This window comes from Procambarus clarkii, chromosome 4 (genome assembly GCF_040958095.1).
Source record: "Procambarus clarkii isolate CNS0578487 chromosome 4, FALCON_Pclarkii_2.0, whole genome shotgun sequence".
NCBI lineage: Eukaryota > Metazoa > Arthropoda > Malacostraca > Decapoda > Cambaridae > Procambarus > Procambarus clarkii.
In genome coordinates this window covers 34,701,728-34,728,591 of record NC_091153.1, presented here as the reverse complement: position 1 = coordinate 34,728,591, position 26,864 = coordinate 34,701,728, and the positions used below count along the sequence as shown (strand labels likewise).

The window sequence follows — 26,864 nt, the reverse complement described above, 5'->3', positions numbered from 1 at the left end:
ACATGGGGCAGTAAGTGCGAGAGTGTTGACCAACATGGGGCAGTAAGTGCGAGAGTGTTGACCAACATGGGGCAGTAAGTGCGAGAGTGTTGACCAACATGGGGCAGTAAGTGCGAGAATGTTGACCAACATGGGGCAGTAAGTGCGAGAGTGTTGACCAACATGGGGCAGTAAGTGGGAGAGTGTTGACCAACATGGGACAGTAAGTGGGACAGTGTTGACCAACATGGGGCAGTAAGTGGGAGAGTGTTGACCAACATGGGGCAGTAAGTGGGAGAGTGTTGACCAACATGGGACAGTAAGTGGGACAGTGTTGACCAACATGAGGTAGTAAGTGGGACAGTGTTGACCAACATGGGGCAGTAAGTGGGAGAGTGTTGACCAACATGGGGCAGTAAGTGGGAGAGTGTTGACCAACATGAAGCAGTAAGTGGGAGAGTGTTGACCAACATGGGGCAGTAAGTGGAAGAGTGTTGACCAACATGGGGCAGTAAGTGTGAGAGTGTTGACCAACATGGGGCAGTAAGTGGGACAGTGTTGACCAACATGAGGCAGCAAGTGGGACAGTGTTAACCAACATGAGGCAGTAAGTGGGACAGTGTTAACCAACATGAGGCAGTAAGTGGGACAGTGTTGACCAACATGAGGCAGTAAGTGGGACAGTGTTAACCAACATGAGGCAGTAAGTGGGACAGTGTTGACCAACATGAGGCAGTAAGTGGGACAGTGTTGTCCAACATGAGGCAGTAAGTGGGACAGTGTTGACCAACATGAGGCAGTAAGTGGGACAGTGTTAACCAACATGAGGCAGTAAGTGGGACAGTGTTAACCAACATGAGGCAGTAAGTGGGACAGTGTTGACCAACATGAGGCAGTAAGTGGGACAGTGTTAACCAACATGAGGCAGTAAGTGGGACAGTGTTGACCAACATGAGGCAGTAAGTGGGACAGTGTTAACCAACATGAGGCAGTAAGTGGGACAGTGTTGACCAACATGAGGCAGTAAGTGGGACAGTGTTGACCAACATGAGGCAGTAAGTGGGACAGTGTTAACCAACATGAGGCAGTAAGTGGGACAGTGTTGACCAACATGAGGCAGTAAGTGGGACAGTGTTGACCAACATGAGGCAGTAAGTGGGACAGTGTTAACCAACATGAGGCAGTAAGTGGGACAGTGTTGACCAACATGAGAACTTGAGTCAAAAACGAGCACAGAAAGAATATGTTCACGTTAATATAATAAGAGCATCAATGCCCACCTTCTGGTCAAAAGGAGCCATCTTGCCGCCAGCCTTCCATGGGTTGTCCTGGGAGCTGCCCAGCCCGCCCAAGTCCCAGAAGTTGGTGCCCGGGTCTACTGTCAACGTCAGCTCCTCATCCACATAGAACCTGTAGCAACTTCACCTCTATACTCTGCACACTCCAGGGATTATGGGCTATTCATGCCCGTGCCACCTCTTGTGGCTTAATATTAATCAGTCGCTCCAGGGTCCAGGCCATGTGTGTTTTTGTGCACATTATTTCGTGTTCTTTGTTCTATATTACGTCTACATATATATATGAGAAGTTGGAAGAATAATCACAAAATACACGTGATTCTTTTTTTTTTTTTTTTGAGATATATACAAGAGTTGTTACATTCATGAACAGCCACTAGTACGCGTAGCGTTTCGGGCAGGTCCCTGGAATACGATCCCCTGCCGCGAAAAATCGTTTCGAAGAAACGATTTGAAGAAACCGAAGAATTCGGTTTTCTTAAGGTTCCACTAGGAAAATGAAACGAAAACCGTTCGGAATTTTCGCTTCATTTTTCTAGTGGATACTTAGGGATAAAAGCAGCTGTTATAACACAACTCCACACGCAGATAAAGATATCTTAATACACAAGTTATCTACAGCTATAGACACACTACTTTTCCGGTACAATACTTCTACACACGACTGCATTCCGGTATACAGGTTAGGGTCACCGTCAACCAGTAAGGGAGCGTGAACCAGTAAGGGAGCGTGAACCAGTAGGGGAGCGTGAACCAGTAAGGGAGCGTGAACCAGTAAGGGAGCGTGAACCAGTAAGGGAGCGTAAACCAGTAAGGGAGCGTGAACCAGTAAGTGAGCGTGAACCAGTAAGGGAGCGTGAACCAGTAAGTGAGCGTGAACCAGTAAGGGAGCGTGAACCAGTAAGTGAGCGAGAACCAGTAAGGGAGCGTGAACCAGTAAGGGAGCGTGAACCAGTAGGGGAGCGTGAACCAGTAAGGGAGCGTGAACCAGTAAGGGAGCGTGAACCAGTAGGGGAGCGTGAACCAGTAAGAGAGCGTGAACCAGTAGGGGAGCGTGAACCAGTAAGGGAGCGTGAACCAGTAAGGGAGCGTGAACCAGTAAGTGAGCGTGAACCAGTAAGGGAGCGTGAACCAGTAGGGGAGCGTGAAACAGTAAGGGAGCGTGAACCAGTAGGGGAGCGTGAACCAGTAAGGGAGCGTGAACCAGTAAGGGAGCATGAACCAGTAGGGGAGCGTGAACCAGTAAGGGAGCGTGAACCAGTAAGGGAGCGTGAACCAGTAAGGGAGCGTGAACCAGTAGGGGAGCGTGAACCAGTAAGGGAGCGTGAACCAGTAAGGGAGCGTGAACCAGTAAGGGAGCGTAAACCAGTAAGGGAGCGTGAACCAGTAAGTGAGCGTGAACCAGTAAGGGAGCGTGAACCAGTAAGTGAGCGTGAACCAGTAAGGGAGCGTGAACCAGTAAGTGAGCGAGAACCAGTAAGGGAGCGTGAACCAGTAAGGGAGCGTGAACCAGTAGGGGAGCGTGAACCAGTAAGGGAGCGTGAACCAGTAAGGGAGCGTGAACCAGTAGGGGAGCGTGAACCAGTAAGGGAGCGTGAACCAGTAGGGGAGCGTGAACCAGTAAGGGAGCGTGAACCAGTAAGGGAGCCTGAACCAGTAAGTGAGCGTGAACCAGTAAGGGAGCGTGAACCAGTAGGGGAGCGTGAAACAGTAAGGGAGCGTGAACCAGTAGGGGAGCGTGAACCAGTAAGGGAGCGTGAACCAGTAAGGGAGCATGAACCAGTAGGGGAGCGTGAACCAGTAAGGGAGCGTAAACCAGTAAGGGAGCGTGAACCAGTAAGTGAGTGTGAACCAGTAAGGGAGCGTGAACCAGTAAGTGAGCGTGAACCAGTAAGGGAGCGTGAACCAGTAAGTGAGCGAGAACCAGTAAGGGAGCGTGAACCAGTAAGGGAGCGTGAACCAGTAGGGGAGCGTGAACCAGTAAGGGAGCGTGAACCAGTAGGGGAGCGTGAACCAGTAAGGGAGCGTGAACCAGTAAGGGAGCGTGAACCAGTAAGTGAGCGTGAACCAGTAAGGGAGCGTGAACCAGTAGGGGAGCGTGAAACAGTAAGGGAGCGTGAACCAGTAGGGGAGCGTGAACCAGTAAGGGAGCGTGAACCAGTAAGGGAGCGTGAACCAGTAGGGAGCGTGAACCAGTAGGGGAGCGTGAACCAGTAAGGGAGCGTGAACCAGTAGGGAGCGTGAACCAGTAAGGTAGCGTGAACCAGTAGGGAGCGTGAAATAGTAAGGGAGCATGAACCTGTAAGGGAGCGTAAACCAGTAAGGGAGCGTGAACCAGTAAGGGAGCGTGAACCAGTAAGGGAGCGTGAACCAGTAAGGGAGCGTGAACCAGTAAGGGAGCGTGAGTAGTGTGGAGTAAGACTCACAGGGGATTTTTTTTTCAGGAGGAAAAAATCCCCTGTGAGACTCAAGGTTTTCAGGTAAATTTAGAAAATCCCCTGTGGATCTTCGGGGGTTTCAGGTGAATTTGGGGAGTCACAGATTTGGGATTAAGGATTTCTTATGAGCGAGTAATTTCTGAGATTTTAGAAGTTTGTTAAGGTTTCTTATGATGAAAATAAGTATGAAAATGTTAATGAAAAATTCAGGAAAAAATCCCCTTTAGGACACAGCATTTCCAGGTATACTCTACGGACAACCTTTGCCCGTTTTCAATCACACATTTTTCAAAGAGCATTTTCAGAGAATATTGTCTTAGACGTTTTGTTAAGGAAAACAGACATCTTAGCCATAACATTTTGTTTTATATCCATTTACGGCTATTTCACCTGTAATGACCAAAATTGAACTGAGCCCAGTTATAGACAGAATTTCGTCAGAGTCCATTTTATACCTAAAATGAACAGAGTCCACTTTGTGAGCAAAATTAGTCAGACACAGTTTTAAGCTCAAATTTCATCAGAGTCCAATTATCAACAGAAATTCGTCAGAGTCCAGTTTTAAGCTCAAATTTCATCAGAGTCCAATTATCAACAGAAATTCGCCAGAGTCCAGTTTTCTAGCAAAATTAGTCAGAGACAGTTTTAAGCTCAAATTTCATCTGAGTCCAATTATCAACAGAAATTCGTCAGAGTCCAATTAACGACAGAAATTTGATAGAGTCCATTTTCTACCCAATTTTCATCAGAGTCCAGTTCATGATCGAAATTAATCGGAGTCCAATTGAAGACCCAAATTTGACAGAGACCACATTTTTCTACTAGCAGTCCAATCCCCCTGAAATTTTAAACAGTCATATTTCAGTCATAGTAAATGAGATCAAGTCAGTTACTGAGCTCCAACTCTCATCCCCCACCCTACTCCACCCTCAAGTCTTTGTTAATATCCTATCAATTCCCCTGAAATTTTTACCCTCTGTATTTCAGACACCGTAAATAAGATCAAAACAGTTATCGAGCTCCAGCTCTCATCCCCCCACCTTACTTCCCTCTCGTGTCTTCGGTATTATCCAATCAAATTCCCTGAAATTTCTACCCGCTGTATTTCAGACGTAGTTTAGTAAATCCAAACAATTATCAAACTCTAGCTCTTGTCCCCCAGCTTAGTTCATTTGTACAAGATCGTTAGTAACAGACCAATTTTCCCCAAAATTTAAAGCAGACATACTTCAAAGTTAGTAAATAAGATCAAGTCAGTTACTGAGCTCCAGCTCTCGTCCCCCTCCCTTCTTTCCCCTCAAGTCTTTGTTAATATCCTATCAATTCCCCTGAAATTTTTACCCGCTGTATTTCAGACACCGTAAATAAGATCAAAAACAGTTAACGAGCTGCAGCTCTCGTCCCCACTTTAGTTCTCTCTCGTATCTTTGTAAATAACCTATCAATTTCCCAGAAATTTTACCCTCTGTATTTCAGACATAGTAAATATGATGTAAACAATTATCAAACTCTAGCTCTTGTCCTCTGTCCAAGTTCACTCCTGTAAATTCATTACTATCAGTCAAAATCCCCCTGAGATTTAAACACCCAACTACATTTTTAGACAGTAAATAAAAGCCAGTTCAGTTATTAAGTTTCAACTCTTGTCCCCCAGCTTAGTTCATTTTGTACAAGTTCTTTATTTTCCAACTAAATCACCTGAGATTTAAGATCACCTTATTTCTAACGTAGTAAAATTAATTCAGGGCATTAGCCAAGCTCCATTTCCTCTGTCTTAGATCATCGAACATAATTATATCCGATCAAGTCCCTCTCCAGCCTATCTCTTTATCAGAGTAATCACCTTACCCTTTCCCTCCCTTACCTTCTCATCCCCAACGTATCCAAACCTTCAATAATCATACTGTATTTGCATATTTTCTCTATATTCAGCTGTGTTCTTCACATTTTTTCCATGTTTTCTGTGTTCACTCCATGTTCTACAAATATTCACAGCATGCTCAGTTCAAATTTTTTCTATCATTTTCCCTATATGTTCACTATGTTCTTTGTCATGTTTTCATGTACATCATAAGTTCTCTGTATAACTTTTATACTCAATATTCATGTTCTCAATGTTCTTAGCTTGTTCTTCACATGTTCAGTGTTCATTCTTTGTATTCCCTATGTTCCTTATCATGTCTTCATATTCTCTATAAGTTCATATTCCCTGCATGTTCACTCTATTCATCAACTTTTTTCTTACATGTTTTCTGTGTTCACCGTATGTTCACTGTGTTCATTCCCCTACTTAACCTCAATTTTTTTATGTTCTTTGTTTCTTTAAACCAATTTGTTTCTTCCATTCACTAATTAGTTCTTTGTCAAATAATATTATACTGCAATACAGTTCCCTCAACAATTTTAGTCACCCAGTTTTTATTTGCAAAACTATGTCAAAGTAATTCTCGTAGTCAACTTAATAGTTCTACCAACCCTGTTCTTAAACAAATCTACACTTTATTCAGTTCCAAATTTACAAAGACAAACCTTTCTTGTAACTTCTTAACTAAAAATTACTTGTCAATCAACTAAAACATAGTCACTTTCGTCATTCTCAACTAAACTTATTATCCAATCAACCAAAATAGTCAGGATTAATCTCATTCAACACCGTTCTTAACTAAAACAACCTTTCTCTTAGCTAAAAATTGTCAAAGGAATCTTTCCAACACTGTTCATAACTAACTTTATCCATCGTCATTCAACTAAAAATAATAACTTTCATCATTTCCTAACTAAACTTATTCCATAGTCAACAGAAAATAACCATGTTCATCATGTTTCATTGTCATTTCTTATCTAAAAAATTATCTGCCAATCATCAGAAAAGTCATGTTCATCATGTTTTGTCTTTTGCTTAACTAAAAGTATTCATCAGTCAACTAAAAAATAGTTACTTCATCATGTTTCCCTGTCATTTCTTAACTGAAATATCACTTCTCTCATCTGAAAAATAGTCATGTGTAGCCTCTTTCCAACACTGTTCTTAATTAAAGTAACCTTTCACTTCGCTAAAATAGTCATATTCATCATTGTTCCTAACTAAAATTATGTCGTTAAGTAAGAAATATAGTCAAAGACACTCTTCGAGACATCAAGGACTTACTCAAAGACATCAAAATTGCACTCAAAGACATCCTTTGAGACATCAAAGACATCCTTTAAGACATCAAAGTTATTCTCAGATACATAAAAGCTATTCTCAGAGATATAAAAGTTATTCTCAGAGACATGAAAGTTATTCTCAGAGGCATAAAAGTTATTCTCTAAGTAACCTTTCTTTCGTCAGAGAAACTTTCTAAGACATCTTCGTTCATTAAAGTTAATCTCAGAGGCATAAAAGTCATTCTCAGAGCTATCAAACTTGTTCTCAAAGTCATCAAAGTTATTCCAAGAGACGTCAAAGTTAATCTAAGACATCATCTTTCATCAAAGATATTCTCTCTAAGCCATCAATGTTCTTCTCTAAGACATAAAAAGTTATTCTCTATGTCATCAAAAAGTTATTCTCTGAGCTAACAAAATACTACTCATGTTCTCAAAGACATTCTCAAAGTCATCAAAGTTATTCTAAGAGCTAACAAAAGTTATTCTCAGAGTCACCTTCGTTCTTCAGAGAAACTTTCCAAAACATCTTTGTTCATCAAAGTTATTATCGGAGTCATCAAAAGGTATTCTCTAACTCACTTGTGTTCATTAAAGTTATTTTCTATGTTATAAAAGTTATTCTCAGAGACATCTAAAGTTAATCTTGCTCATCAAAGTTGTTCTCTAAGACATCAATGTTGTTCTCTAAGACATCAAAGATGTTCTCTAAATCATAAAAGTTAATCTCTAAGTCACCTTCGTTCATTAGAGAAACTTTCCAATCCATCTTCGTTGATCAAAGTTATTCTCAGAGTCATCAAAGTTATCTCTATTTCACCTTCGTTCCCCAAAAAAGTTGTTCTTTAAGACTCCTTCGTTCATCAAAGAAACTCTCCTTCTTCCATCATGTTATTCTTTAAGACATCTTCAGTCATAAAATTTCTCTCCAAAATGTAACTAGTTCAGCTTTTCATACCAAACCTGCACTTCTGTTAAAATATATTTTCTGAGTCACTTTACCCTAAAACTGTTCTCTGAACTACACTGTTCAAACCTACGTAACCTATCCTCTCCACCCAATGTTACTTAGTTAACGTAACGTTCCTAAACCTAACTTTACCTATCCTAACTTAACTTACCTTAACCTATCTTACCTAACTTAACCTGCATAACCTAACTTTACCTATCCTAACATAACTTACCTTACCTTACCTATCTTACCTAACTTACCTAACTTAACCTAACTTATCCTGCTTAACCTAACTTACCTACCTTACCTAACTTATCCTGCTTAACCTAACTTACCTAACTTACCTAACTTAACCTGCTTAACCTAACTTACATAACTTAACCTAACCTAACCTGCTTAACCTAACTTACCTTACCTTACCTATCTTACCTAACTTACCTAACTTACCTAACTTAACCTAACTTATCCTGCTTAACCTAACTTACCTAACTTAACCTGCTTTGCCTAACTTACGTAATTTATCTTACCTAAAGTAAAAGAAGGAAAGAAAGTTAAGTGGGATGGTGGGTTTGGGTAAAAATATACAAAGGAGAAACAAAACTACATCTGAAAGGTTATGAAAAGGATAATATATTCAACAAATACGTCAAAAATACAATAAACTACATCTGAAAGGTTAGGTTAAAGGATAATATATTCAACAAATACGCCAAAAATACAATAAACTACATCTGAAAGGTTAGGTTAAAGGGTCGGGGGAATAAGAACATATGATAGAACCTACTAAATACACTAAGATTACAAGAGGTTAGGTTAAGGGGTTGGGGAATAAGAATAAATGATAACAAACATAATAAATACAACTTATGAGCAACTTGATGAACTTTAACAAATAACCCTTGATCTGCGAAAATGACCATTTGAGAAATTAGCCCTTTGAAACGAGTAAATTCCCATATATAACAAAATCCTTTGAAATGGTTAAACACCCTATCTTAAACAAATAACACTTGAAATGCAAAAATGTCCATTTGAGAAATTAACCCTTGAAATGAGTAAATGAATATGAGACAATGATTGACGAAACACAAAAGACAAGCAGGAATAATTATGTAAGTTAGGTCATGTCTGGTTGGACTAGATAAGTTAGGATACATCAGTTTGGGAATGTAAGATTAAGTTAGGTAAAGCAAGTTAGGTTAGGTTAGGATAGGTAAGATAAATTACGTAAGTTAGGTTAAGCAGGTTAAGTTAGGTTAAGCAGGATAAGTTAGGTTATGTTAGGTAAGAGAGGTAAGGTAAGGTAAGTTAGGTTAAGCAGGTTAGGTTAGGTTAAGTTATGTAAGTTAGGTTAAGCAGGTTAAGTTAGGTAAGGTAGGTAAGTTAGGTTAAGCAGGATAAGTTAGGTTAAGTTAGGTAAGTTAGGTAAGATAGGTAAGGTAAGGTAAGTTAGGTTAAGCAGGTTAGGTTAGGTTAAGTTATGTAAGTTAGGTTAAGCAGGTTAAGTTAGGTAAGGTAAGGTAAGTTAGGTTAAGCAGGTTAAGTTAGGTAGGGTAGGTAAGTTAGGTTAAGCAGGTTAAGTTAGGTAAGGTAGGTAAGATAGGTTAAGCAGGATAAGTTAGGTTAAGTCAGGTAAGTTAGGTAAGATAGGTAAGGTAAGGTAAGTTAAGTTAGGATAGGTAAAGTTAGGTTAAGCAGGTTAAGTTAGGTAAGGTAAGGTAAGTTAGGTTAAGCAGGTTAAGTTAGGTAGGGTAGGTAAGTTAGGTTAAGCAGGTTAAGTTAGGTAAGGTAGGTAAGATATGTTAAGCAGGATAAGTTAGGTTAAGTCAGGTAAGTTAGGTAAGATAGGTAAGGTAAGGTAAGTTAAGTTAGGATAGGTAAAGTAAGGTTAAGCAGGTTAAGTTAGGTAATGTAGGTAAGTTAGGATAAGCAGGTTAGGTTATACAGGTTAAGTTAGGTAAGTTAGGTAAGATAGGTAAGGTAAGGTAAGTTAAGTTAGGATAGGTAAGGTAAGGTAAGTTAAGTTAGGATAGGTAAAGTTAGGTTAAGCAGGTTAAGTTAGGTAAATGTAGGTAAGTTAGGTTAGGTCAGGTAAGTTAGGTAAGATAGGTAAGGTAAGTTATGTTAGGATAGGTAAAGTTAGGTTATGCAGGTTAAGTTAGGTAAGATAGGTAAGTTAGGTTAAGCAGGATAAGTTAGGTTAGGTTAGGTAAGTTAGGTAAGATAGGTAAGGTAAGGTAAGTTATGTTAGGATAGGTAAAGTTAGGTTATGCAGGTTAAGTTAGGTAAGATAGGTAAAGGTAAGGTAAGTTATGTTAGGATAGGTAAAGTTAGGTTATGCAGGTTAAGTTAGGTAAGATAGGTAAGTTAGGTTAAGCAGGATAAGTTAGGTTAGGTTAGGTAAGTTAGGTATGATTGGTAAGGTAAGGTAAGTTATGTTAGGATAGGTAAAGTTAGGTTATGCAGGTTAAGTTAGGTAAGATAGGTTAAGGTAAGTTAAGTTAGGATAGGTAAAGTTAGGTTTAGGAACGTTACGTTAACTAAGTAACATTGGGTGGAGAGGATAGGTTACGTAGGTTTGAACAGTGTAGTTCAGAGAACAGTTTTAGGGTAAAGTGACTAAGAAAATATATTTTAACAGAAGTGCAGGTTTGGTATGAAAAGCTGAACTAGTTACATTTTGGAGAGAAATTTTATGACTGAAGATGTCTTAAAGAATAACATGATGGAAGAAGGAGAGTTTCTTTGATGAACGAAGGAGTCTTAGAGAACAACTTTTTTGGGGAACGAAGGTGAAATAGAGATAACTTTGATGACTCTGAGAATAACTTTGATCAACGAAGATGGATTGGAAAGTTTCTCTAATGAACGAAGGTGACTTAGAGATTAACTTTTATGATTTAGAGAACATCTTTGATGTCTTAGAGAACAATATTGATGTCTTAGAGAACAACTTTGATGACTCTGAGAAAAACTTTTATGTCTTAGAGAACAACTTTGATGAGCAAGATTAACTTTAGATGTCTCTGAGAATAACTTTTATAACATAGAAAATAACTTTAATGAACAAAAGTGAGTTAGAGAATACCTTTTGATGACTCCGAGAATAACTTTGATGAACAAAGGTGTTTTGGAAAGTTTCTCTGAAGAACGAAGGTGACTCTGAGAATAACTTTTGTTAGCTCTTAGAATAACTTTGATGACTTTGAGAATGTCTTTGAGAACATGAGTAGTATTTTGTTACCCCAGAGAATAACTTTTTGATGACATAGAGAATAACTTTTTATGTCTTAGAGAAGAACATTGATGGCATAGAGAGAATATCTTTGATGAAAGATGATGTCTTAGATTAACTTTGACGTCTCTTGGAATAACTTTGATGACTTTGAGAACAAGTTTGATAGCTATGAGAATGACTTTTATGCCTCTGAGATTAACTTTAATGAACGAAGATGTCTTAGAAAGTTTCTGACGAACGAAAGGTTTCTTAGAGAATAACTTTTATGTCCCTGAGAATAACTTTCATGTCTCTGAGAATAACTTTTATGTCTCTGAGAATAGCTTTTATGCATCTGAGAATAACTTTGATGTCTTAAAGGATGTCTTTGATGTCTCAAAGAATGTCTTTGAGTGCAACTTTGATGTCTTTGAGTAAGTCCTTGATGTCTCGAAGAGTGTCTTTGACTATATTTCTTACTTAACGACATATAATTTTAGTTAGGAACAATGATAAATATGACTATTTTAGCGAAGTGAAAGGTTACTTTAGTTAAGAACAGTGTTGGAAAGAGGCTACACATGACTATTTTTCAGATGAGAGAAGTGATATTTCAGTTAAGAAATGACAGGGAAACATGATGAAGTAACTAATTTTTAGTTGACTGATGAATACTTTTAGTTAAGCAAAAGACAAAACATGATGAACATGACTTTTCTGATGATTGGCGGATAATATTTTAGATAAGAAATGACAATGAAACATGATGAACACGGTTATTTTCTGTTGACTATGGAATAAGTTTAGTTAGGAAATGATGAAAGTTATTATTTTTAGTTGAATGACGATAGATAAAGTTAGTTATGAACAGTGTTGGAAAGATTCCTTTGACAATTTTTAGCTAAGAAAAAGGTTGTTTTAGTTAAGAACGGTGTTGAATGAGATTAATCCTGACTATTTTGGTTGATTGGATAATAAGTTTAGTTGAGAAATGACGAAAGTGACTATGTTTTAGTTGATTGACAAGTAATTTTTAGTTAAGAAGTTACAAGAAAGGTTTGTCTTTGTTAATTTGGAACTGAATAAAGTGTAGATTTGTTTAAGAACAGGGTTGGTAGAACTATTAAGTTGACTACGAGAATTACTTTGACATAGTTTTGCAAATAAAAACTGGGTGACTAAAATTGTTGAGGGAACTGTATTGCAGTATAATATTATTTGACAAAGAACTAGTTAGTGAATGGAAGAAACAAATTGGTTTAAAGAAACAAAGAACATAAAAAATTGAGGTTAAGTAGGGGAATGAACACAGTGAACATACGGTGAACACAGAAAACATGTAAGAAAAAAGTTGATGAATAGAGTGAACATGCAGGGAATATGAACTTATAGAGAATATGAAGACATGATAAGGAACATAGGGAATACAAAGAATGAACACTGAACATGTGAAGAACAAGCTAAGAACATTGAGAACATGAATATTGAGTATAAAAGTTATACAAAGAACTTATGATGTACATGAAAACATGACAAAGAACATAGTGAACATACGGGGAAAATGGTAGAAAAAATTTGAACTGAGCATGCTGTGAATATTTGTAGAACATGGAGTGAACACAGAAAACATGGAAAAAATGTGAAGAACACAGCTGAATGTAGAGAAAATATGCAAATACAGTATGATTATTGAAGGTTTGGATACGTTGGGGATGAGATGGTAAGGGAGGGAAAGGGTAAGGTGATTACTCTGATAAAGAGATAGGCTGGAGAGGGATTTGATCGGATATAATTATGTTCGATGATCTAAGACAGAGGAAATGGAGCTTGGCTAATGCCCGGATTAATTTTACTACGTTAGAAATAAGGTGATCTTAAATCTCAGGTGATTTAGTTGGAAAATAAAGAACTTGTACAAAATGAACTAAGCTGGGGGACAAGAGTTGAAACTTGATAACTGAACTGGCTTTTATTTACTATGTCTAAAAATGTAGTTGGGTTTTTAAATCTCAGGGGGATTTGGACTGATAGTAATGAATTTACAGGAGTGAACTTGGACAGAGGGCAAGAGCTAGAGTTTTATAATTGTTTACATCATATTTATTATGTCTGAAATACAGAGGGTAAAAATTTCCGGGAAATTGATGGGTTATTTACAAAGATACGAGAGAGAACTAAGGTGGGGACGAGAGCTGGAGCTCGTTAACTGTTTTTTATCTTATTTACGGTGTCTGACATACAGCGGGTAAAAATTTCAGGGGAATTGATAGGATATTAACAAAGACTTGAGGGGGAAGTAGGGTGGGGGACGAGAGCTGGAGCTCAATAACTGACTTCATCTTATTTACTAACTTTGAAGTATGTCTGCTTTAAATTTCGGGGAAAATTGGTCTGTTACTAACGATCTTGTACAAATGAACTAAGCTGGGGGACAAGAGCTAGAGTTTGATAATTGTTTGGATTTACTAACCTACGTCTGAAATACAGCGGGTAGAAATTTCAGGGAATTTGATAGGATAATACCGAAGACACGAAACGGAAGTAAGGTGGGGGATGAGAGCTGGAGCTCGATAACTGTTTTGATCTTATTTACGGTGTCTGAAATACAGAGGGTAAAAATTTCAGGGGAATTGATAGGATATTAACAAAGACTTGAGGGTGGAGTAGGGTGGGGGATGAGAGCTGGAGCTCAGTAACTGACTTGACGAAACTCTGACAAATTTCTGTTGATAATTGGACTCTGATGAAATTTGAGCTTAAAACTGGACTCTGACGAATTTCTGTTGATAATTGGACTCTGAAATTTGAGCTTAAAACTGTCTCTGACTAATTTTGCTCACAAAGTGGACTCTGTTCATTTTAGGTATAAAATGGACTCTGACGAAATTCTGTCTATAACTGGGCTCTGTTCAATTTTGGTCATTACAGGTGAAATAGCCGTAAATGGATATAAAACAAAATGTTATGGCTATGATGTCTGTTTTCCTTAACAAAACGTCTAAGACAATATTCTCTGAAAATGCTCTTTGAAAAATGTGTGATTGAAAACGGGCAAAGGTTGTCCGTAGAGGTTTCCTGGAAATGCTGTGTCCTAAAGGGGATTTTTTCCTGAATTTTTCATTAACATTTTCATACTTATTTTCATCATAAGAAACCTTATGATGAAAAACAAACTTCTAAAATCTCAGAAATTACTCGCTCATAAGAAATTCTTAATCCCAAATCTGTGACTCCCCAAATTGACCTGAAACCCTCGAAGATCCACAGGGAATTTTCTAAATTTACCTGAAAACCTTGACTCTCACAGGGGATTTTTCCTCCTGAAAAAAAATCCCCTGTGAGTCTTACTCCACACTATTAGCGTGAACCAGTAAGGGAGCATGAACCAGTAAGGGAGCGTGAACCAGTAAGGGAGCGTGAACCAGTAAGTGAGCGTGAACCAGTAAGGGAGCGTGAACCAGTAAGGGAGCGTGAACCAGTAAGGGAGCGTGAACCAGTAAGGGAGCGTGAACCAGTAAGGGAGCGTGAACCAGTAAGGGAGCGTGAACCAGTAAGTGAGCGTGAACCAGTAAGGGAGCGTGAACCAGTAAGGGAGCGTGAACCAGTAAGGGAGCGTGAACCAGTAAGGGAGCGTGAACCAGTAAGGGAGCGTGAACCAGTAAGGGAGCGTGAACCAGTAAGGGAGCGTGAACCAGTAGGGGAGCGTGAACTAGTAAGGGAGCCTGAACCAGTAGGGGAGCATGAACCAGTAAGGGAGCGTGAATCAGTAGGGGAGCGTGAACCAGTAAGGGAGCGTGAACCAGTAAGGGAGCGTGAACCAGTAAGTGAGCGTGAATCAGTAGGGGAGCGTGAACCAGTAGGGGAGCGTGAACCAGTAAGGGAGCGTGAACCAGTAAGGGAGCGTGAACCAGTAAGGGAGCGTGAACCAGTAAGGGAGCGTGAACCAGTAAGGGAGCGTGAACCAGTAGGGGAGCGTGAACCAGTAGGGGAGCGTGAACCAGTAAGGGAGCGTGAACCAGTAAGGGAGCGTGAACCAGTAGGGGAGCGTGAACCAGTAGGGGAGCGTGAACTAGTAAGGGAGCCTGAACCAGTAGGGGAGCGTGAAACAGTAAGGGAGCGTGAATCAGTAAGGGAGCGTGAACCAGTAAGGGAGCGTGAACTAGTAAGGGAGCCTGAACCAGTAAGGGAGCGTGAACCAGTAAGGGAGCGTGAACCAGTAAGGGAGCGTGAACCAGTAAGGGAGCGTGAACCAGTAGGGGAGCGTGAACTAGTAAGGGAGCCTGAACCAGTAGGGGAGCGTGAACCAGTAAGGGAGCGTGAATCAGTAGGGGAGCGTGAACCAGTAAGGGAGCGTGAACCAGTAAGGGAGCGTGAACCAGTAAGGGAGCGTGAACCAGTAAGGGAGCGTGAACCAGTAAGGGAGCGTGAACCAGTAAGGGAGCGTGAACCAGTAGGGGAGCGTGAACCAGTAGGGGAGCGTGAACCAGTAAGGGAGCGTGAACCAGTAAGGGAGCGTGAACCAGTAGGGGAGCGTGAACCAGTAAGGGAGCCTGAACCAGTAGGGGAGCGTGAACCAGTAAGGGAGCGTGAATCAGTAAGGGAGCGTGAACCAGTAAGGGAGCGTGAACCAGTAAGGGAGCGTGAACTAGTAAGGGAGCCTGAACCAGTAAGTGAGCGTGAACCAGTAAGGGAGCGTGAACCAGTAAGGGAGCGTGAACTAGTAAGGGAGCCTGAACCAGTAAGGGAGCGTGAACCAGTAAGGGAGCGTGAACCAGAAAGGGAGCGTGAACCAGTAAGGGAGCGTGAACCAGTAAGGGAGCGTGAACCAGTAGGGGAGCGTGAACCAGTAGGGAGCGTGAACCAGTAAGGGAGCGTGAATCAGTAAGGGAGCGTGAACCAGTAAGGGAGCGTGAATCAGTAAGGGAGCGTGAATCAGTAAGGGAGCGTGAACCAGTAAGGGAGCGTGAATCAGTAAGGGAGCGTGAACCAGTAAGGGAGCGTGAACCAGTAGGGGAGCGTGAACCAGTAGGGGAGCGTGAACCAGTAAGGGAGCGTGAATCAGCAGGGGAGCGTGAACCAGTAAGGGAGCCTGCCTTAACCTACACCCTCGCCACAAGTAACACCTTCAATATCCACTTAACCCAAAAACATTTCAGACAACTATTAAGACCCTTTACCGCAGTGGTCTACGTCTTCGGCTCAAATTCGAGGGACCCGGGTTTGATGCAGAAGAGTATTGACGATTGTGTCCGTTTACTTTAACCTGGTTCCTCTGATCACCTAGCAGTATATAGGTACTCAGGAGTTGGGCAAATGGTGATTGTTTCACCCTGGAGAAGGTAAGTAGTTGACCCAAATGCTTTGTTATATTTTACAGGAAAGGAATAACAATGAAGATCAGCTTTCTTTTTATCTGAATTTTCGTCTCTATGTCCTGCTACAATGTAATAAAAGGTTTACCAGAGTATCACTGAAATATATGTCATACTAGCAGGGGTACCCGGCGGTGCCCGGGGTGTCTGTCTCTTCCCATCACCCATTCCCTCTCTCTTCTCCTCCTCTCCCCCCGACCCCTCATCTCTCCCCTGGCCCCTCTTCTCTCCTCCGACCCCCTCTTGTCTCACCTGACCCCTCTTCTCTCACCTGACCCCCTTCTCTCCCTGACCCCTCTTCTGTTCCTGACCCCTCTTCTCCCCCTGACCCCTCTTCTCTCCCTGACCCCTCTTCTCCCCCTGACCCCTCTTCTCTCCCTAACCCCTCTTCTCAGCTTGACCCCTCTTCTCTCCCTGACCCCTCTTCTCCCCCTGACTCCTCTTCTCTCACCTGACCACTCTTCTCTCCCTGACTTCTCTTCTCTCACCTGACCCCTCTTCTCTCCCTGACCCCTCTTCTCCCCCTGACCCCTCTTCTCTCCCTGACCCCTCTTCTCCCCCTGACCTCTCTTCTCTCACCTGACCCCTCTTCTCTCCCTGAACCCCTCTTCTCTCCCTGACCCCTCTTCTCCACCTGACCCCTCTTCAATCATCTGACCCCTCTTCTCTCACCTGACCTCTCTTCTCTCCCTGATCCCTCTTCTCTCACCTGACCCCTCTTCTCTCCCTGACCCCTCTTCTCTCACCTGACCCCTCTTCTCTCCTTGAACCCTCTTCTCTCCCTCACCCCTCTTCTCTCACTTGACCCCTCTTCTCTCCCTCACCCCTCTTCTCTCCCTGACCCCTCTTCTCTACCTGACCCCTCTTCTCTCCTTGACCCCTCTTCTCCCCCTGACCCCTCTTCTCTCACCTGACCCCTATTCTCTCCCTGACCCCTCTTCTTTCCCTGACCCCTCTTCTCTCCCTGACCCCTATTCTCTCCCTGACCCCTCTTCTCTCTCTGACCCCTATTCTCTCACCTGACCCTTCTTCTCTCCCTGACCCCTCCTCTCTCCCTGACCCCTCTTCTCTCCCTGACCCCTCTTCTCTCCCTGACCCCTATTCTCTCCCTGACCCCTCTTCTCTCCCTGACCCCTCTTCTCTCCCTGATCCCTTTTCTCTCCCTGACCCCTCTTCTCTCCCTGACCCCTCTTCTCTCCCTGACCCATCTTCTCTCCCTGACCCCTCTTCTCTCCCTGACCCCTCTTCTCTCACTTGACCCCTCTTCTCTCCCTGACCCCTCTTCTCTCCCTGATCCCTTTTCTCTCCCTGACCCCTCTTCTCTCCCTGACCCCTCTTCTCTCCCTGACCCCTCTTCTCTCCCTGATCCTTTTTCTCTCCCTGACCCCTCTTCTCTCCCTGACCCCTCTTCTCTCCCTGACTCCTCTTCTCTCCCTGACCCCTCTTCTCTCCCTGATCCCTTTTCTCTCCCTGACCCCTCTTCTCTCCCTGACCCCTCTTCTCTCCCTGACCCCTCTTCTCTCCCTGACCCCTCTTCTCTCCCTGACCCCTCTTCTCTCCCTGACCCCTCTTCTGACCATCAACAGAAAATTTTAGTAGTAGTCATATATAACCCCCCACCGAACGACAGAAAACCCAGACAGGAATATGATAGAAACAACATGGCCACCATCAATATATTAGAGAGAGCCGCTTCTGTGGCTAGCAGGAACGGATCCAGACTACTAATCATGAGAGACTTCAACCATGTGAAGAGAGATTGGGAGAACAGAGACCCTCATGGAGGACCAGACACATGGAGAGCCTAAGCTGCTGGATGTGGCAACAAGAAACTTTCTAAGTCAACACGTCAAGGGACCGACAAGAATGAGAGGAGGGGATGAACCAGCCTTGCTTGATCTGATATTTACCCTAAAGGAGCCGGATATAAGGGAAGGTAAGTTGGAAGCCCCCTGGGAATGAGTGATCATAGTGTATTGAGCTTTGAGTACCTGGTTGAGGTAGGAATTATCTCCCCAAAAAAAGAAGTGAGAAACAAAGGGCTGGCGTACCGAAAGGGAAAATATGAGAAGATGAATATATTCCTAAGGGAAATACAATGGACACAGAACTCAGAACCAAGTCCGTACAAGACATGATGGACTATGTCACCCAAAAGTATCAGGAGGCTGTAAGCAGGTTTATCCCTGCCCGACAAGAAAAAACCGAGGAGCAAAAGAAGAATCCGCGGTTTAATATGGAATATATGAAAGCAAAGGAGCTGAACAAAAGGGCATGGAGGAACTTCCGTAATAACAGAACACCAGAAAGTAGAGAGAGATACCAGAGAACCAGGAACGAGTATGTTGGTGTGAGAAGAGCAGCTGAGAAATGGTATGAAAATGATATAGCTAATAAAGCCAAGACCGAACCAAAGCTACTACACAGTCACATCAGGAGGAAGACAACAGTGAAGGAACAGGTGATGAAACTTAGGACGAGTGAGGACAGGTACACAGAGAATGACAAAGAGGTGTGTGAAGACCTTCTGGAACAAAAGGTTCCAGAAGGTCTTTACAATAGGAAAAGGAGAGGTGGCAGCAAACCAGGCGACCTTGGAAAGGTTCGAAATTACAAGAGATGAGGTCCAGAAGCACCTATTCAAGCAGGACGTGAGAAAAGCTGTTGGGCCAGACGGAATCTCACCATGGGTATTGAAACAGTGTGCAGGAAAACTTTGTTTGCCACTCTCCATAGTGTATAGTAGGTCACTGGAAATGGGAGACCTACCAAATATGGAAGACGGCTAATGTAGTCCCAATATACAAAAAGGGCGACAGACAAGAGGCACTGAACTACAGGCCAGTGTCCTTAACTTGTATATCATGCAAGGTGATGGAGAAGATCGTGAGAAAAAACCTAGTAACACATCTGGAGAGAAGGGACTTCGTGACAACCCATCAACATGGGTTCAGGGAAGGAAAATCTTGCCTTACAGGCTTAATAGAATTCTACGATAAGGTGACAAAGATAAAGCAAGAAAGAGAAGGATGGGCGGACTGCATTTTTTTTGACTGTCGGAAAGCCTTTGACACAGTAACCCATAAAAGGCTGATGCATAAGCTGCAGAAACAGGAAGGAGTAACTGGTAGGGCGCTCTAGTGGATAAGGGAGTACCTAAGCAATAGGAAGCAGAGAGTTACAGTGAGGGATGAGACCTCAGATTGGCGTGAAATCACCAGTGGAGTCCCACAGGGCTCTGTACTCAGACCTATCCTGTTTCTGATATATGTAAATGATCTCCCAGAGGGTATAGACTCATTCCTCTCAATGTTTGCTGACGTGGCCAAAATTATGAGAAGGATTAAGACAGAGGAGGACAGCTTGAGGCTTCAAGAAGACCTGAACAAGCTGCAGGAATGGTCGAACAAATGGTTGTTAGAGTTTAACCCAAGCAAATGTAATGCAATGAAGATAGGTGTAGAGAGCAGGAGACCAGATACAAGGTATCATTTGGGAGATGAAATACTTTAAGAGTCAGAGAGAGAGAAAGACCTGGGGGTTGATATCTCGCCAGACCTGTCCACTGAAGCTCATATCAAGAGGATAACATCAGCGGCATATACCAGGTTGGCTAACATAAGAACGGTCTTTACAAACTTGTGTAAGGAATCTTTCAGAACATTATATACCACATATGTCAGACCAATCCTGGCGTATGCAGCTCCATCATGGAGTCCATATCTAGTCAAGCATAAGACTAACTGGAAAAGGTTCAAAGGTTTGCCTCCAGACTAGTACCCGAGCTGAGAGGTATGAATTACGAGGAGACACTACGGGAATTAAACCTCACTTCGTTGGAACACAGAAGAGTTGGGGGGGGACATGATCACCACATTCAAGATTTTCAAGGGAGTCGATAGGGTAGATAAAGACAGGCTATTTAACACAAGGGGCACATGCACTAGGGGACACAGGGAAGAAACTGAGTGCCCAAATGAGCCACAGAGATATTAGAAAGAACATTTTTAGTGTCAGAGTGGTTGACAAATGGAATGCATTAGAAAGTGATGTGGTGGAGGCTGACTCAATACACAGTTTCAAGTGTAGATATGATAGAGCCCAATAGGCTTAGGAACCTGTACACCTGTTGATTGATGGTTGAGAGGCGGGACCAAAGAGCCTGAGCTCAACCCCTACATGCACAGTCAGGTGAGTACATATAATATCACACCCAATATCAGACATGATCCAGCCCTCAGGAAGATGGTAATGTATCTTTAGAAGGGACTTCTACAATACAACCCTCATTTGCAGACATATTTAGAAGGACCCTGGAAGTTGTCTCTGCAGTACAGGAAATTGCTATGAAAGTTGCTACTTCTCAGGAAGCAGCAAGATCACTAGCCGACTGATAGATAGGAAAAGAGCAGTAGTTGTAGTAGGTATTGCAACCACAACCCAGAACCCTATGATCCCAGAAGGGAGTGGGGAACCCTCCATAGGCAATTCAACAGCCCCAGTGGGAGGAGGATCACACTCATCTCCCATCCAATATAAGCCCTATCTGCCCCAGCCCCTACACTCCACCACCATAAGCCCTCCCTTCTCCCCCACCCCCTATCCCCTCACTCCTCCCCCACCCTCCTAAGCCCTCCCGTCTCCCCCACCCCTCAAGCCCTTTTTCCTCCCCCCTCTCCCCCAAGCCCTCCTTTCTCCCCCATCCTTGCAAGCCTCCTTTTACCCCCACGCCCCCAAGCCCTCCCTTCCCCCCAAACCCCCCTCTTCTCCCCATTCCCCCAAGCCCTCCCTTATCCACCACCCCTCCAAGCCCATTACTTCGCCTCTACTCTCTCCACCTTAGCACGGACAACTACAACCTTGAGCAGGAGGAATACTATAGCATTACCCCTTGTTGGACATGCTATAAATACGATCACACAGTAGCAGAGTGCCAACAAACGGGCCAAGTATGTTCAGAATGTGCCGGGTAGGGACACACATACAGGGACTGCACGAATAAATCAAACCCCAAATGTCTCAACTGTGGGGGTCCCCACCGCACACTGGCATCAATATGTCCCACTAGGAAGGACATCCTAAAACAAAAAAGGGCCGAAGCCACAGCCAAAAAGACAGCAATGGCCAATAATACCTATGCAGGTATAACTACCACCAATGCCTGGTCAAACAAGGTATCACATAATCCAGCAAACACTACCCCACACACTCCAGCGAACATGACCTCACAGGTAAATGGTGACCTACCCACAAAGATCCTGAACAGTATGATCTTTGCCCATTTAGAAAACATAGCAAACCCAGGGTCATTTGGATCCGTAATTAAAGAAATGTACAAGAGGAATGGTCTCCCATTGATGGAATTCCCAGACACTCCCTCCTCCACTAAAATTAAAAAAGCCCTGGTGGACAGCAATGTAGTCAGCACCACCCCAACTGTCACTAACTCCCAACAAGTGCCAGCACCCACGACTCCAGCATCCATCAAGAAGCCAGAGGACGACGGAACAACACCAGCAACCACCACTCATGACCTCCGGAGAGGTCCCACACACAAACAACAAAACTTACAAGTACCACAGGGTACACAGGATCAGGGGCACGCAACGGCTTTCACTGTTTCCTGCACACCCACAGAAAATGTTGCACACTCAAACCCAGTCACCCAAACCTCAGTAGAGGCCCCAAACAAAATCATTTCTTCTCAAGAAAAGCAACCCACCCGGTTACCCTCAAGACCCTCCGAGACCAAATAAAAACTCAGCACATAAAATTCCAAACACAACATTCCCGATGTCACTACGAGTGACGTGTACGACCGGATAATGTCGTATACTTTTCACCAAAATCAAAACCCCATAACCATTCAACAGATAAGCGGCGAGGAGTTTAACGCAATGGTTATAGACCGATCCTTAACAATCCACAAGGTGGAAGAGACCCATCAGATTCAATGTAGCCATCCAGTCATTAACAATAATTCAACACAATGTTCTATGCTGGACTCTGCACAGAGCATTGGAACTCAGCAACTTGTACAGAGAAATAGACCCTGATATAATACTCATTAATAGCCATGGAAAAAAGAGTGGTGAGAAGATCAAGATCTTCAATTACAAAATTTACCAGATCAACAGAGCTGACCAGGCCAACGATGGAGCGGCAATTGCCGTAAAAAGAAATACTCCACACAAAATTCTAGATAACTTTCAGGAAAACTTCCTGGCAATTGAACTCCAAACTACGAAAGGTATAATCTTCATAGGAACACGCTACCAACCACAAAGACGTCCTTACCTCCCCCTTGCCGACATCATGAATCTCACCAGAAGGAACAGACCTGCCTACTTTCTGGGAGATCTGAACGCCAAGCACAGAACATTGGGACATGGAAGGAACAACCAAGCAGGAGAAGCCATCCACAATATGATAAGGAACGGAAATCTAACCCACGTGGGCCCAGACTTCCCAACTTACATCAGACAATCTTGAGGTTATCTTGAGATGATTTCGGGGCTTTTTAGTGTCCCCACGGCACGGTCCTCGACCAGGCTTCCACACCCCAGGAAGCAGCCCATGACAGCTGACTAACACCCAGGTACCTATTTAACTGCTAGGTAACAGGGACATAGGGTGAAAGACGCTCTGCCCATTGTTTCTCGCCGGCACCTGGGATCGAACCCAGGACCACAGGATCACAAATCCAGCGTGCTGTCCGCTCGGCCGACCGGCTCCCAATGCTCACAAGGCTCACAGTGGTAAACCAGACATAGTACTGTCAAACATCCACCACTTCCTAAACACCCGCATAGAAAGGGGCCCTGTGAGCACAAGCGACCACCTACTAATAATAATGACGCTATCAACTAACCCCATTCAGAAACCTTCACCACCAAGACTTCAATACACTAAAACTGACTGGGAAGCGTTCAAAAGCAGTGCACAGGAAATCAGTGTCACAGATTTTAATGGAAAGGAAACATAATGCATAAACGCTGAGTTTAATACATGGATTAGCACCATAGAAAAATGCATGAATGATCACATCCCCGTAGCTCACCATATAACGCTCCCACACCCCCAGCCACTGAGGCGCTCAGGACATTGCAAACCAGATATAACAACCTTCTACAACTCATAACACAACACGGGTGGACGGATGAGCGCAAAAGACTACAAAGGGAACTACAAGATGAGCTGCAAGATCTATGCAAAACAGAGTACACCAAACAATGGGATGACCTAATAAGCAAAATTAAACTCGACTACAGAAACCCAGGAAAGTTCTGGAAAAAAGTAAAGATCCTGATGGGAAGCTCTTCTGAGGAAACACCCTACATCATAGACGCCTCAGGAAATAAACTCTATGAGGAGAGAGAACAAGAACAGGAATTCAGGAAGTTCTGGGAAAAAATACTCAGGATAAACCCGGAAGAAAATTTAAATTTTTGCCCAATAAATGAAAGGGAAATTACAACTCAAGACGATAACAGAGCTGCAGCACTACTCCCGACGCAAACAATAGACCTTAACAACATACGCGATGACTGCCACCTTATGAAACACATAACCATTGCAGAGGTCCATAAAACAATTATGGGTTTCAAGAACAAGGCGCCGGGCAACAGCAAGATAAATAAGATGGTATTATCCAACCTACCAGTGATTGCACTCCATCAATACACATGTATAATAAATGCAGCTCTTGCATCTGGACTCTTCCCCACATACTTCAAGAATGCCACAATAAGATTAATCCCCAAGCCAGGTAAACCCCCAACCCAAACTGAAAACTACAGGCCAATTTCCCTCCTCGAAGTACCAGGTAAAATATTCGAAAAAATTATCAATCAGTGACTTGTAAAGTACATGGAGGAGGAAGGGAAGTATAACACCAGGCAGCATGGGTTTACAAACAGCAGAGGGGCCCATACAGCTATAGCCCTGATCTACGAGCATATAGCCAACGCAGTGTCGAAAAAAGATCAGTGTAATATAGTGCTTAGAGACGTTTCGAAAGCCTTCGACAAAGTGTGGCACACAGGTCTAAAATGCGTTGATTCGTTTCTAAAAAACGAATCTCACAAATGCGTTGTTCCCCCAGGATTATACTGTAATAAGGAAAGAGAGGAAGGGTAGGGGAGAAGGCGGAGTGGCCCTACTCATGAGAATGGGATTGAGTTTCAAGGAGATGGTTATCCCAGGCAGTAAAGGGTTTGAAGACTACATAACAGGCACCATGACGATGGGAGGACCTAGAGTAGTAGTAACAGTGATATATATCCCTCCACCAAATGACAGAAGACCTAGGCAAGAGTATGACAGAAACAACATGGCAATTAATAACATAGTTGAGAGGGCAGCCTCTGCTGCCTGTAGAAATCGAACCCATCTGCTCATCATGAGAGACTTCAATCACGGAAGGATAGACTGAGAGAAAAAGGAACCGCACGGAGGAGAGGATACATTGAGAGCCAAACTAGTGGAGGTGGTGACAAGAAACTTTCTAAGCCAATATGTCAGGGAACCCACTAGGATGAGGGGAAACGATGAACCAGCGAGACTCGACCTAGTCTTCACTCTGAGTGACTCTGACATAAGGGAAATTGATTTCGAGGCCCCAGTAGGAATGAGCGATCACAGTGTACTGACGCTTGAGTATCTGGTCGAAGAAGGGCTAAAGTACTCGAGAAAGGGAACTAAAAGCAAAAGGGAATTTCCCTTGCAGAAAAAAACATTCCACGAGGGAAATTACGAGGAGATAAGGAAATTCCTAACGGATATAACATGGGAATCAGAGCTAAAGGGAAAGACGGCCCAAGACATGATGGAATACATCACGCAAGGAGGCAGCAGAAAAGTTTATCCCGATCCAAAAGGTAAAAAATTAAATGCAGATGAAAAACCCATGGTTTAATCAGAGATGTAAGCTAGCTAAGCAACAAAGTAAAAGAGCATGGAGAAACTATAGAAATAATAGGACACATGAGAGCAGAGAAGGTTACCAGAGAGCCAGGAATGAACACGACAGGTTGAGAAGAGAGGCAGAAGGGCAATATGAAAACGACATAGCAAGCAAGGCTAAGACCCAACCCAAATTGCTTCATAGCCACATCAAGATAAAGATAGTAGTGAAGGAACAGGTAATGAAACTGAGGATAAGGGCAGACAGATTCACTACAAACGACAAAGAAGTGTGCGAGGAACTCAATATGAAATTCCAAGAAGTCTTCACATTAGAGCATGGAGAAGTTCCAGAGACAAGAGAAGGAATAATTAACCAGGTACCAATAGAGGAATTTGAGATTACCAGTAGAGATGTAAGGAAGCTTTTGCTAGAGTTGGATGTGACAAAGGCTAAAGGCCTGGATGGAATATCACCATGGATACTAAAGGAAGGAGCAGAAGCACTGTGCCTGCCACTCTCCATGGTGTATTACAAATCACTGGTAACAGGTGAACTGCCAGAAATTTGGAAGGCGGCAAATGTAGTCCCGATATGCAAGAAGGGGGATAGACAGGAGGCACTGAACTACAGGCCAGTGTCCCTAACTTGCATACCATGTAAGCTAATGGAGTAATGCTAATTGTGCGAAAAAGCTAGTCGAACATCTGGAGCGAAGGAACTTTGTGTCACAACACCAGCATGGTTTCAGGGATGGCAAGTCATGCCTCACAGGATTAATTGAATTCTACGATCAGGCAACAAGAATCAGACAAGAAAGAGAGGGGTGGGCAGACTGCATATTTTTGGATTGTCAGAAAGTCTTTGACACGGTGCCACACCAGAAACTAGTGCGAAAGCTAGAGATGCAGGCTAGAGTGAAATGGAAGGTACTCCATTGGATAAGTGAGTACCAAAGTAACAGAAGGCAGAGAGTCACTGTGCGGGGTGAGGTCTTAGATTGGCGAGTCGTCACCAGTAAGGTCTCGCAGGGTTAAGTCCTTGGACCCATATTGTTTCTTATATATGTAAATGATCTTCCAGATGGTGTAGAATCATTCCTCTCATTGTTTGCTGATGATGCAAAAATTATGAGGAGGAGTAAGACGGAGGAAGACAGTATGAGACTACAAGATGACCTAGACAGACTGCATGAATGGTCCAACAAATGGCTACAAAAGTTCAACCCTTATAAATGTAAGGTAATGGAAACAGGAGGCCAGACACAGAATGGGAGATGAAGTCCTTCATGAAACGGACTGAGAGAAGGATCTAGGAGTTGATATCACACCAATCCTGTCTCCTGAAGCCCACATCAAAAGAATAACATCTGCTGCATATGCGAGGCTGGCTAACATCAGAACTGCCTTCAGGAACCTATGTAAGGAATCATTCAGAACCTTGTATACCACATATGTAAGACCAATCCTGGAATATGCGGCCCCAGCATGGAGCCCGTACATTTTCAAGAACAAGGCGATGCTTGAAAAAGTTCAGGGATATGCCACTACGCTAGT

The 26,864-nt window shown here is 42.9% G+C and overlaps 1 pseudogene; it reads right to left on the bottom strand.

The window, feature by feature from the left end:
- LOC138369780 (beta-1,3-glucan-binding protein-like) overlaps nucleotides 1–26,864 on the bottom strand; it is a 111,177-nt pseudogene that overhangs the window by 7,828 nt on the left and 76,485 nt on the right.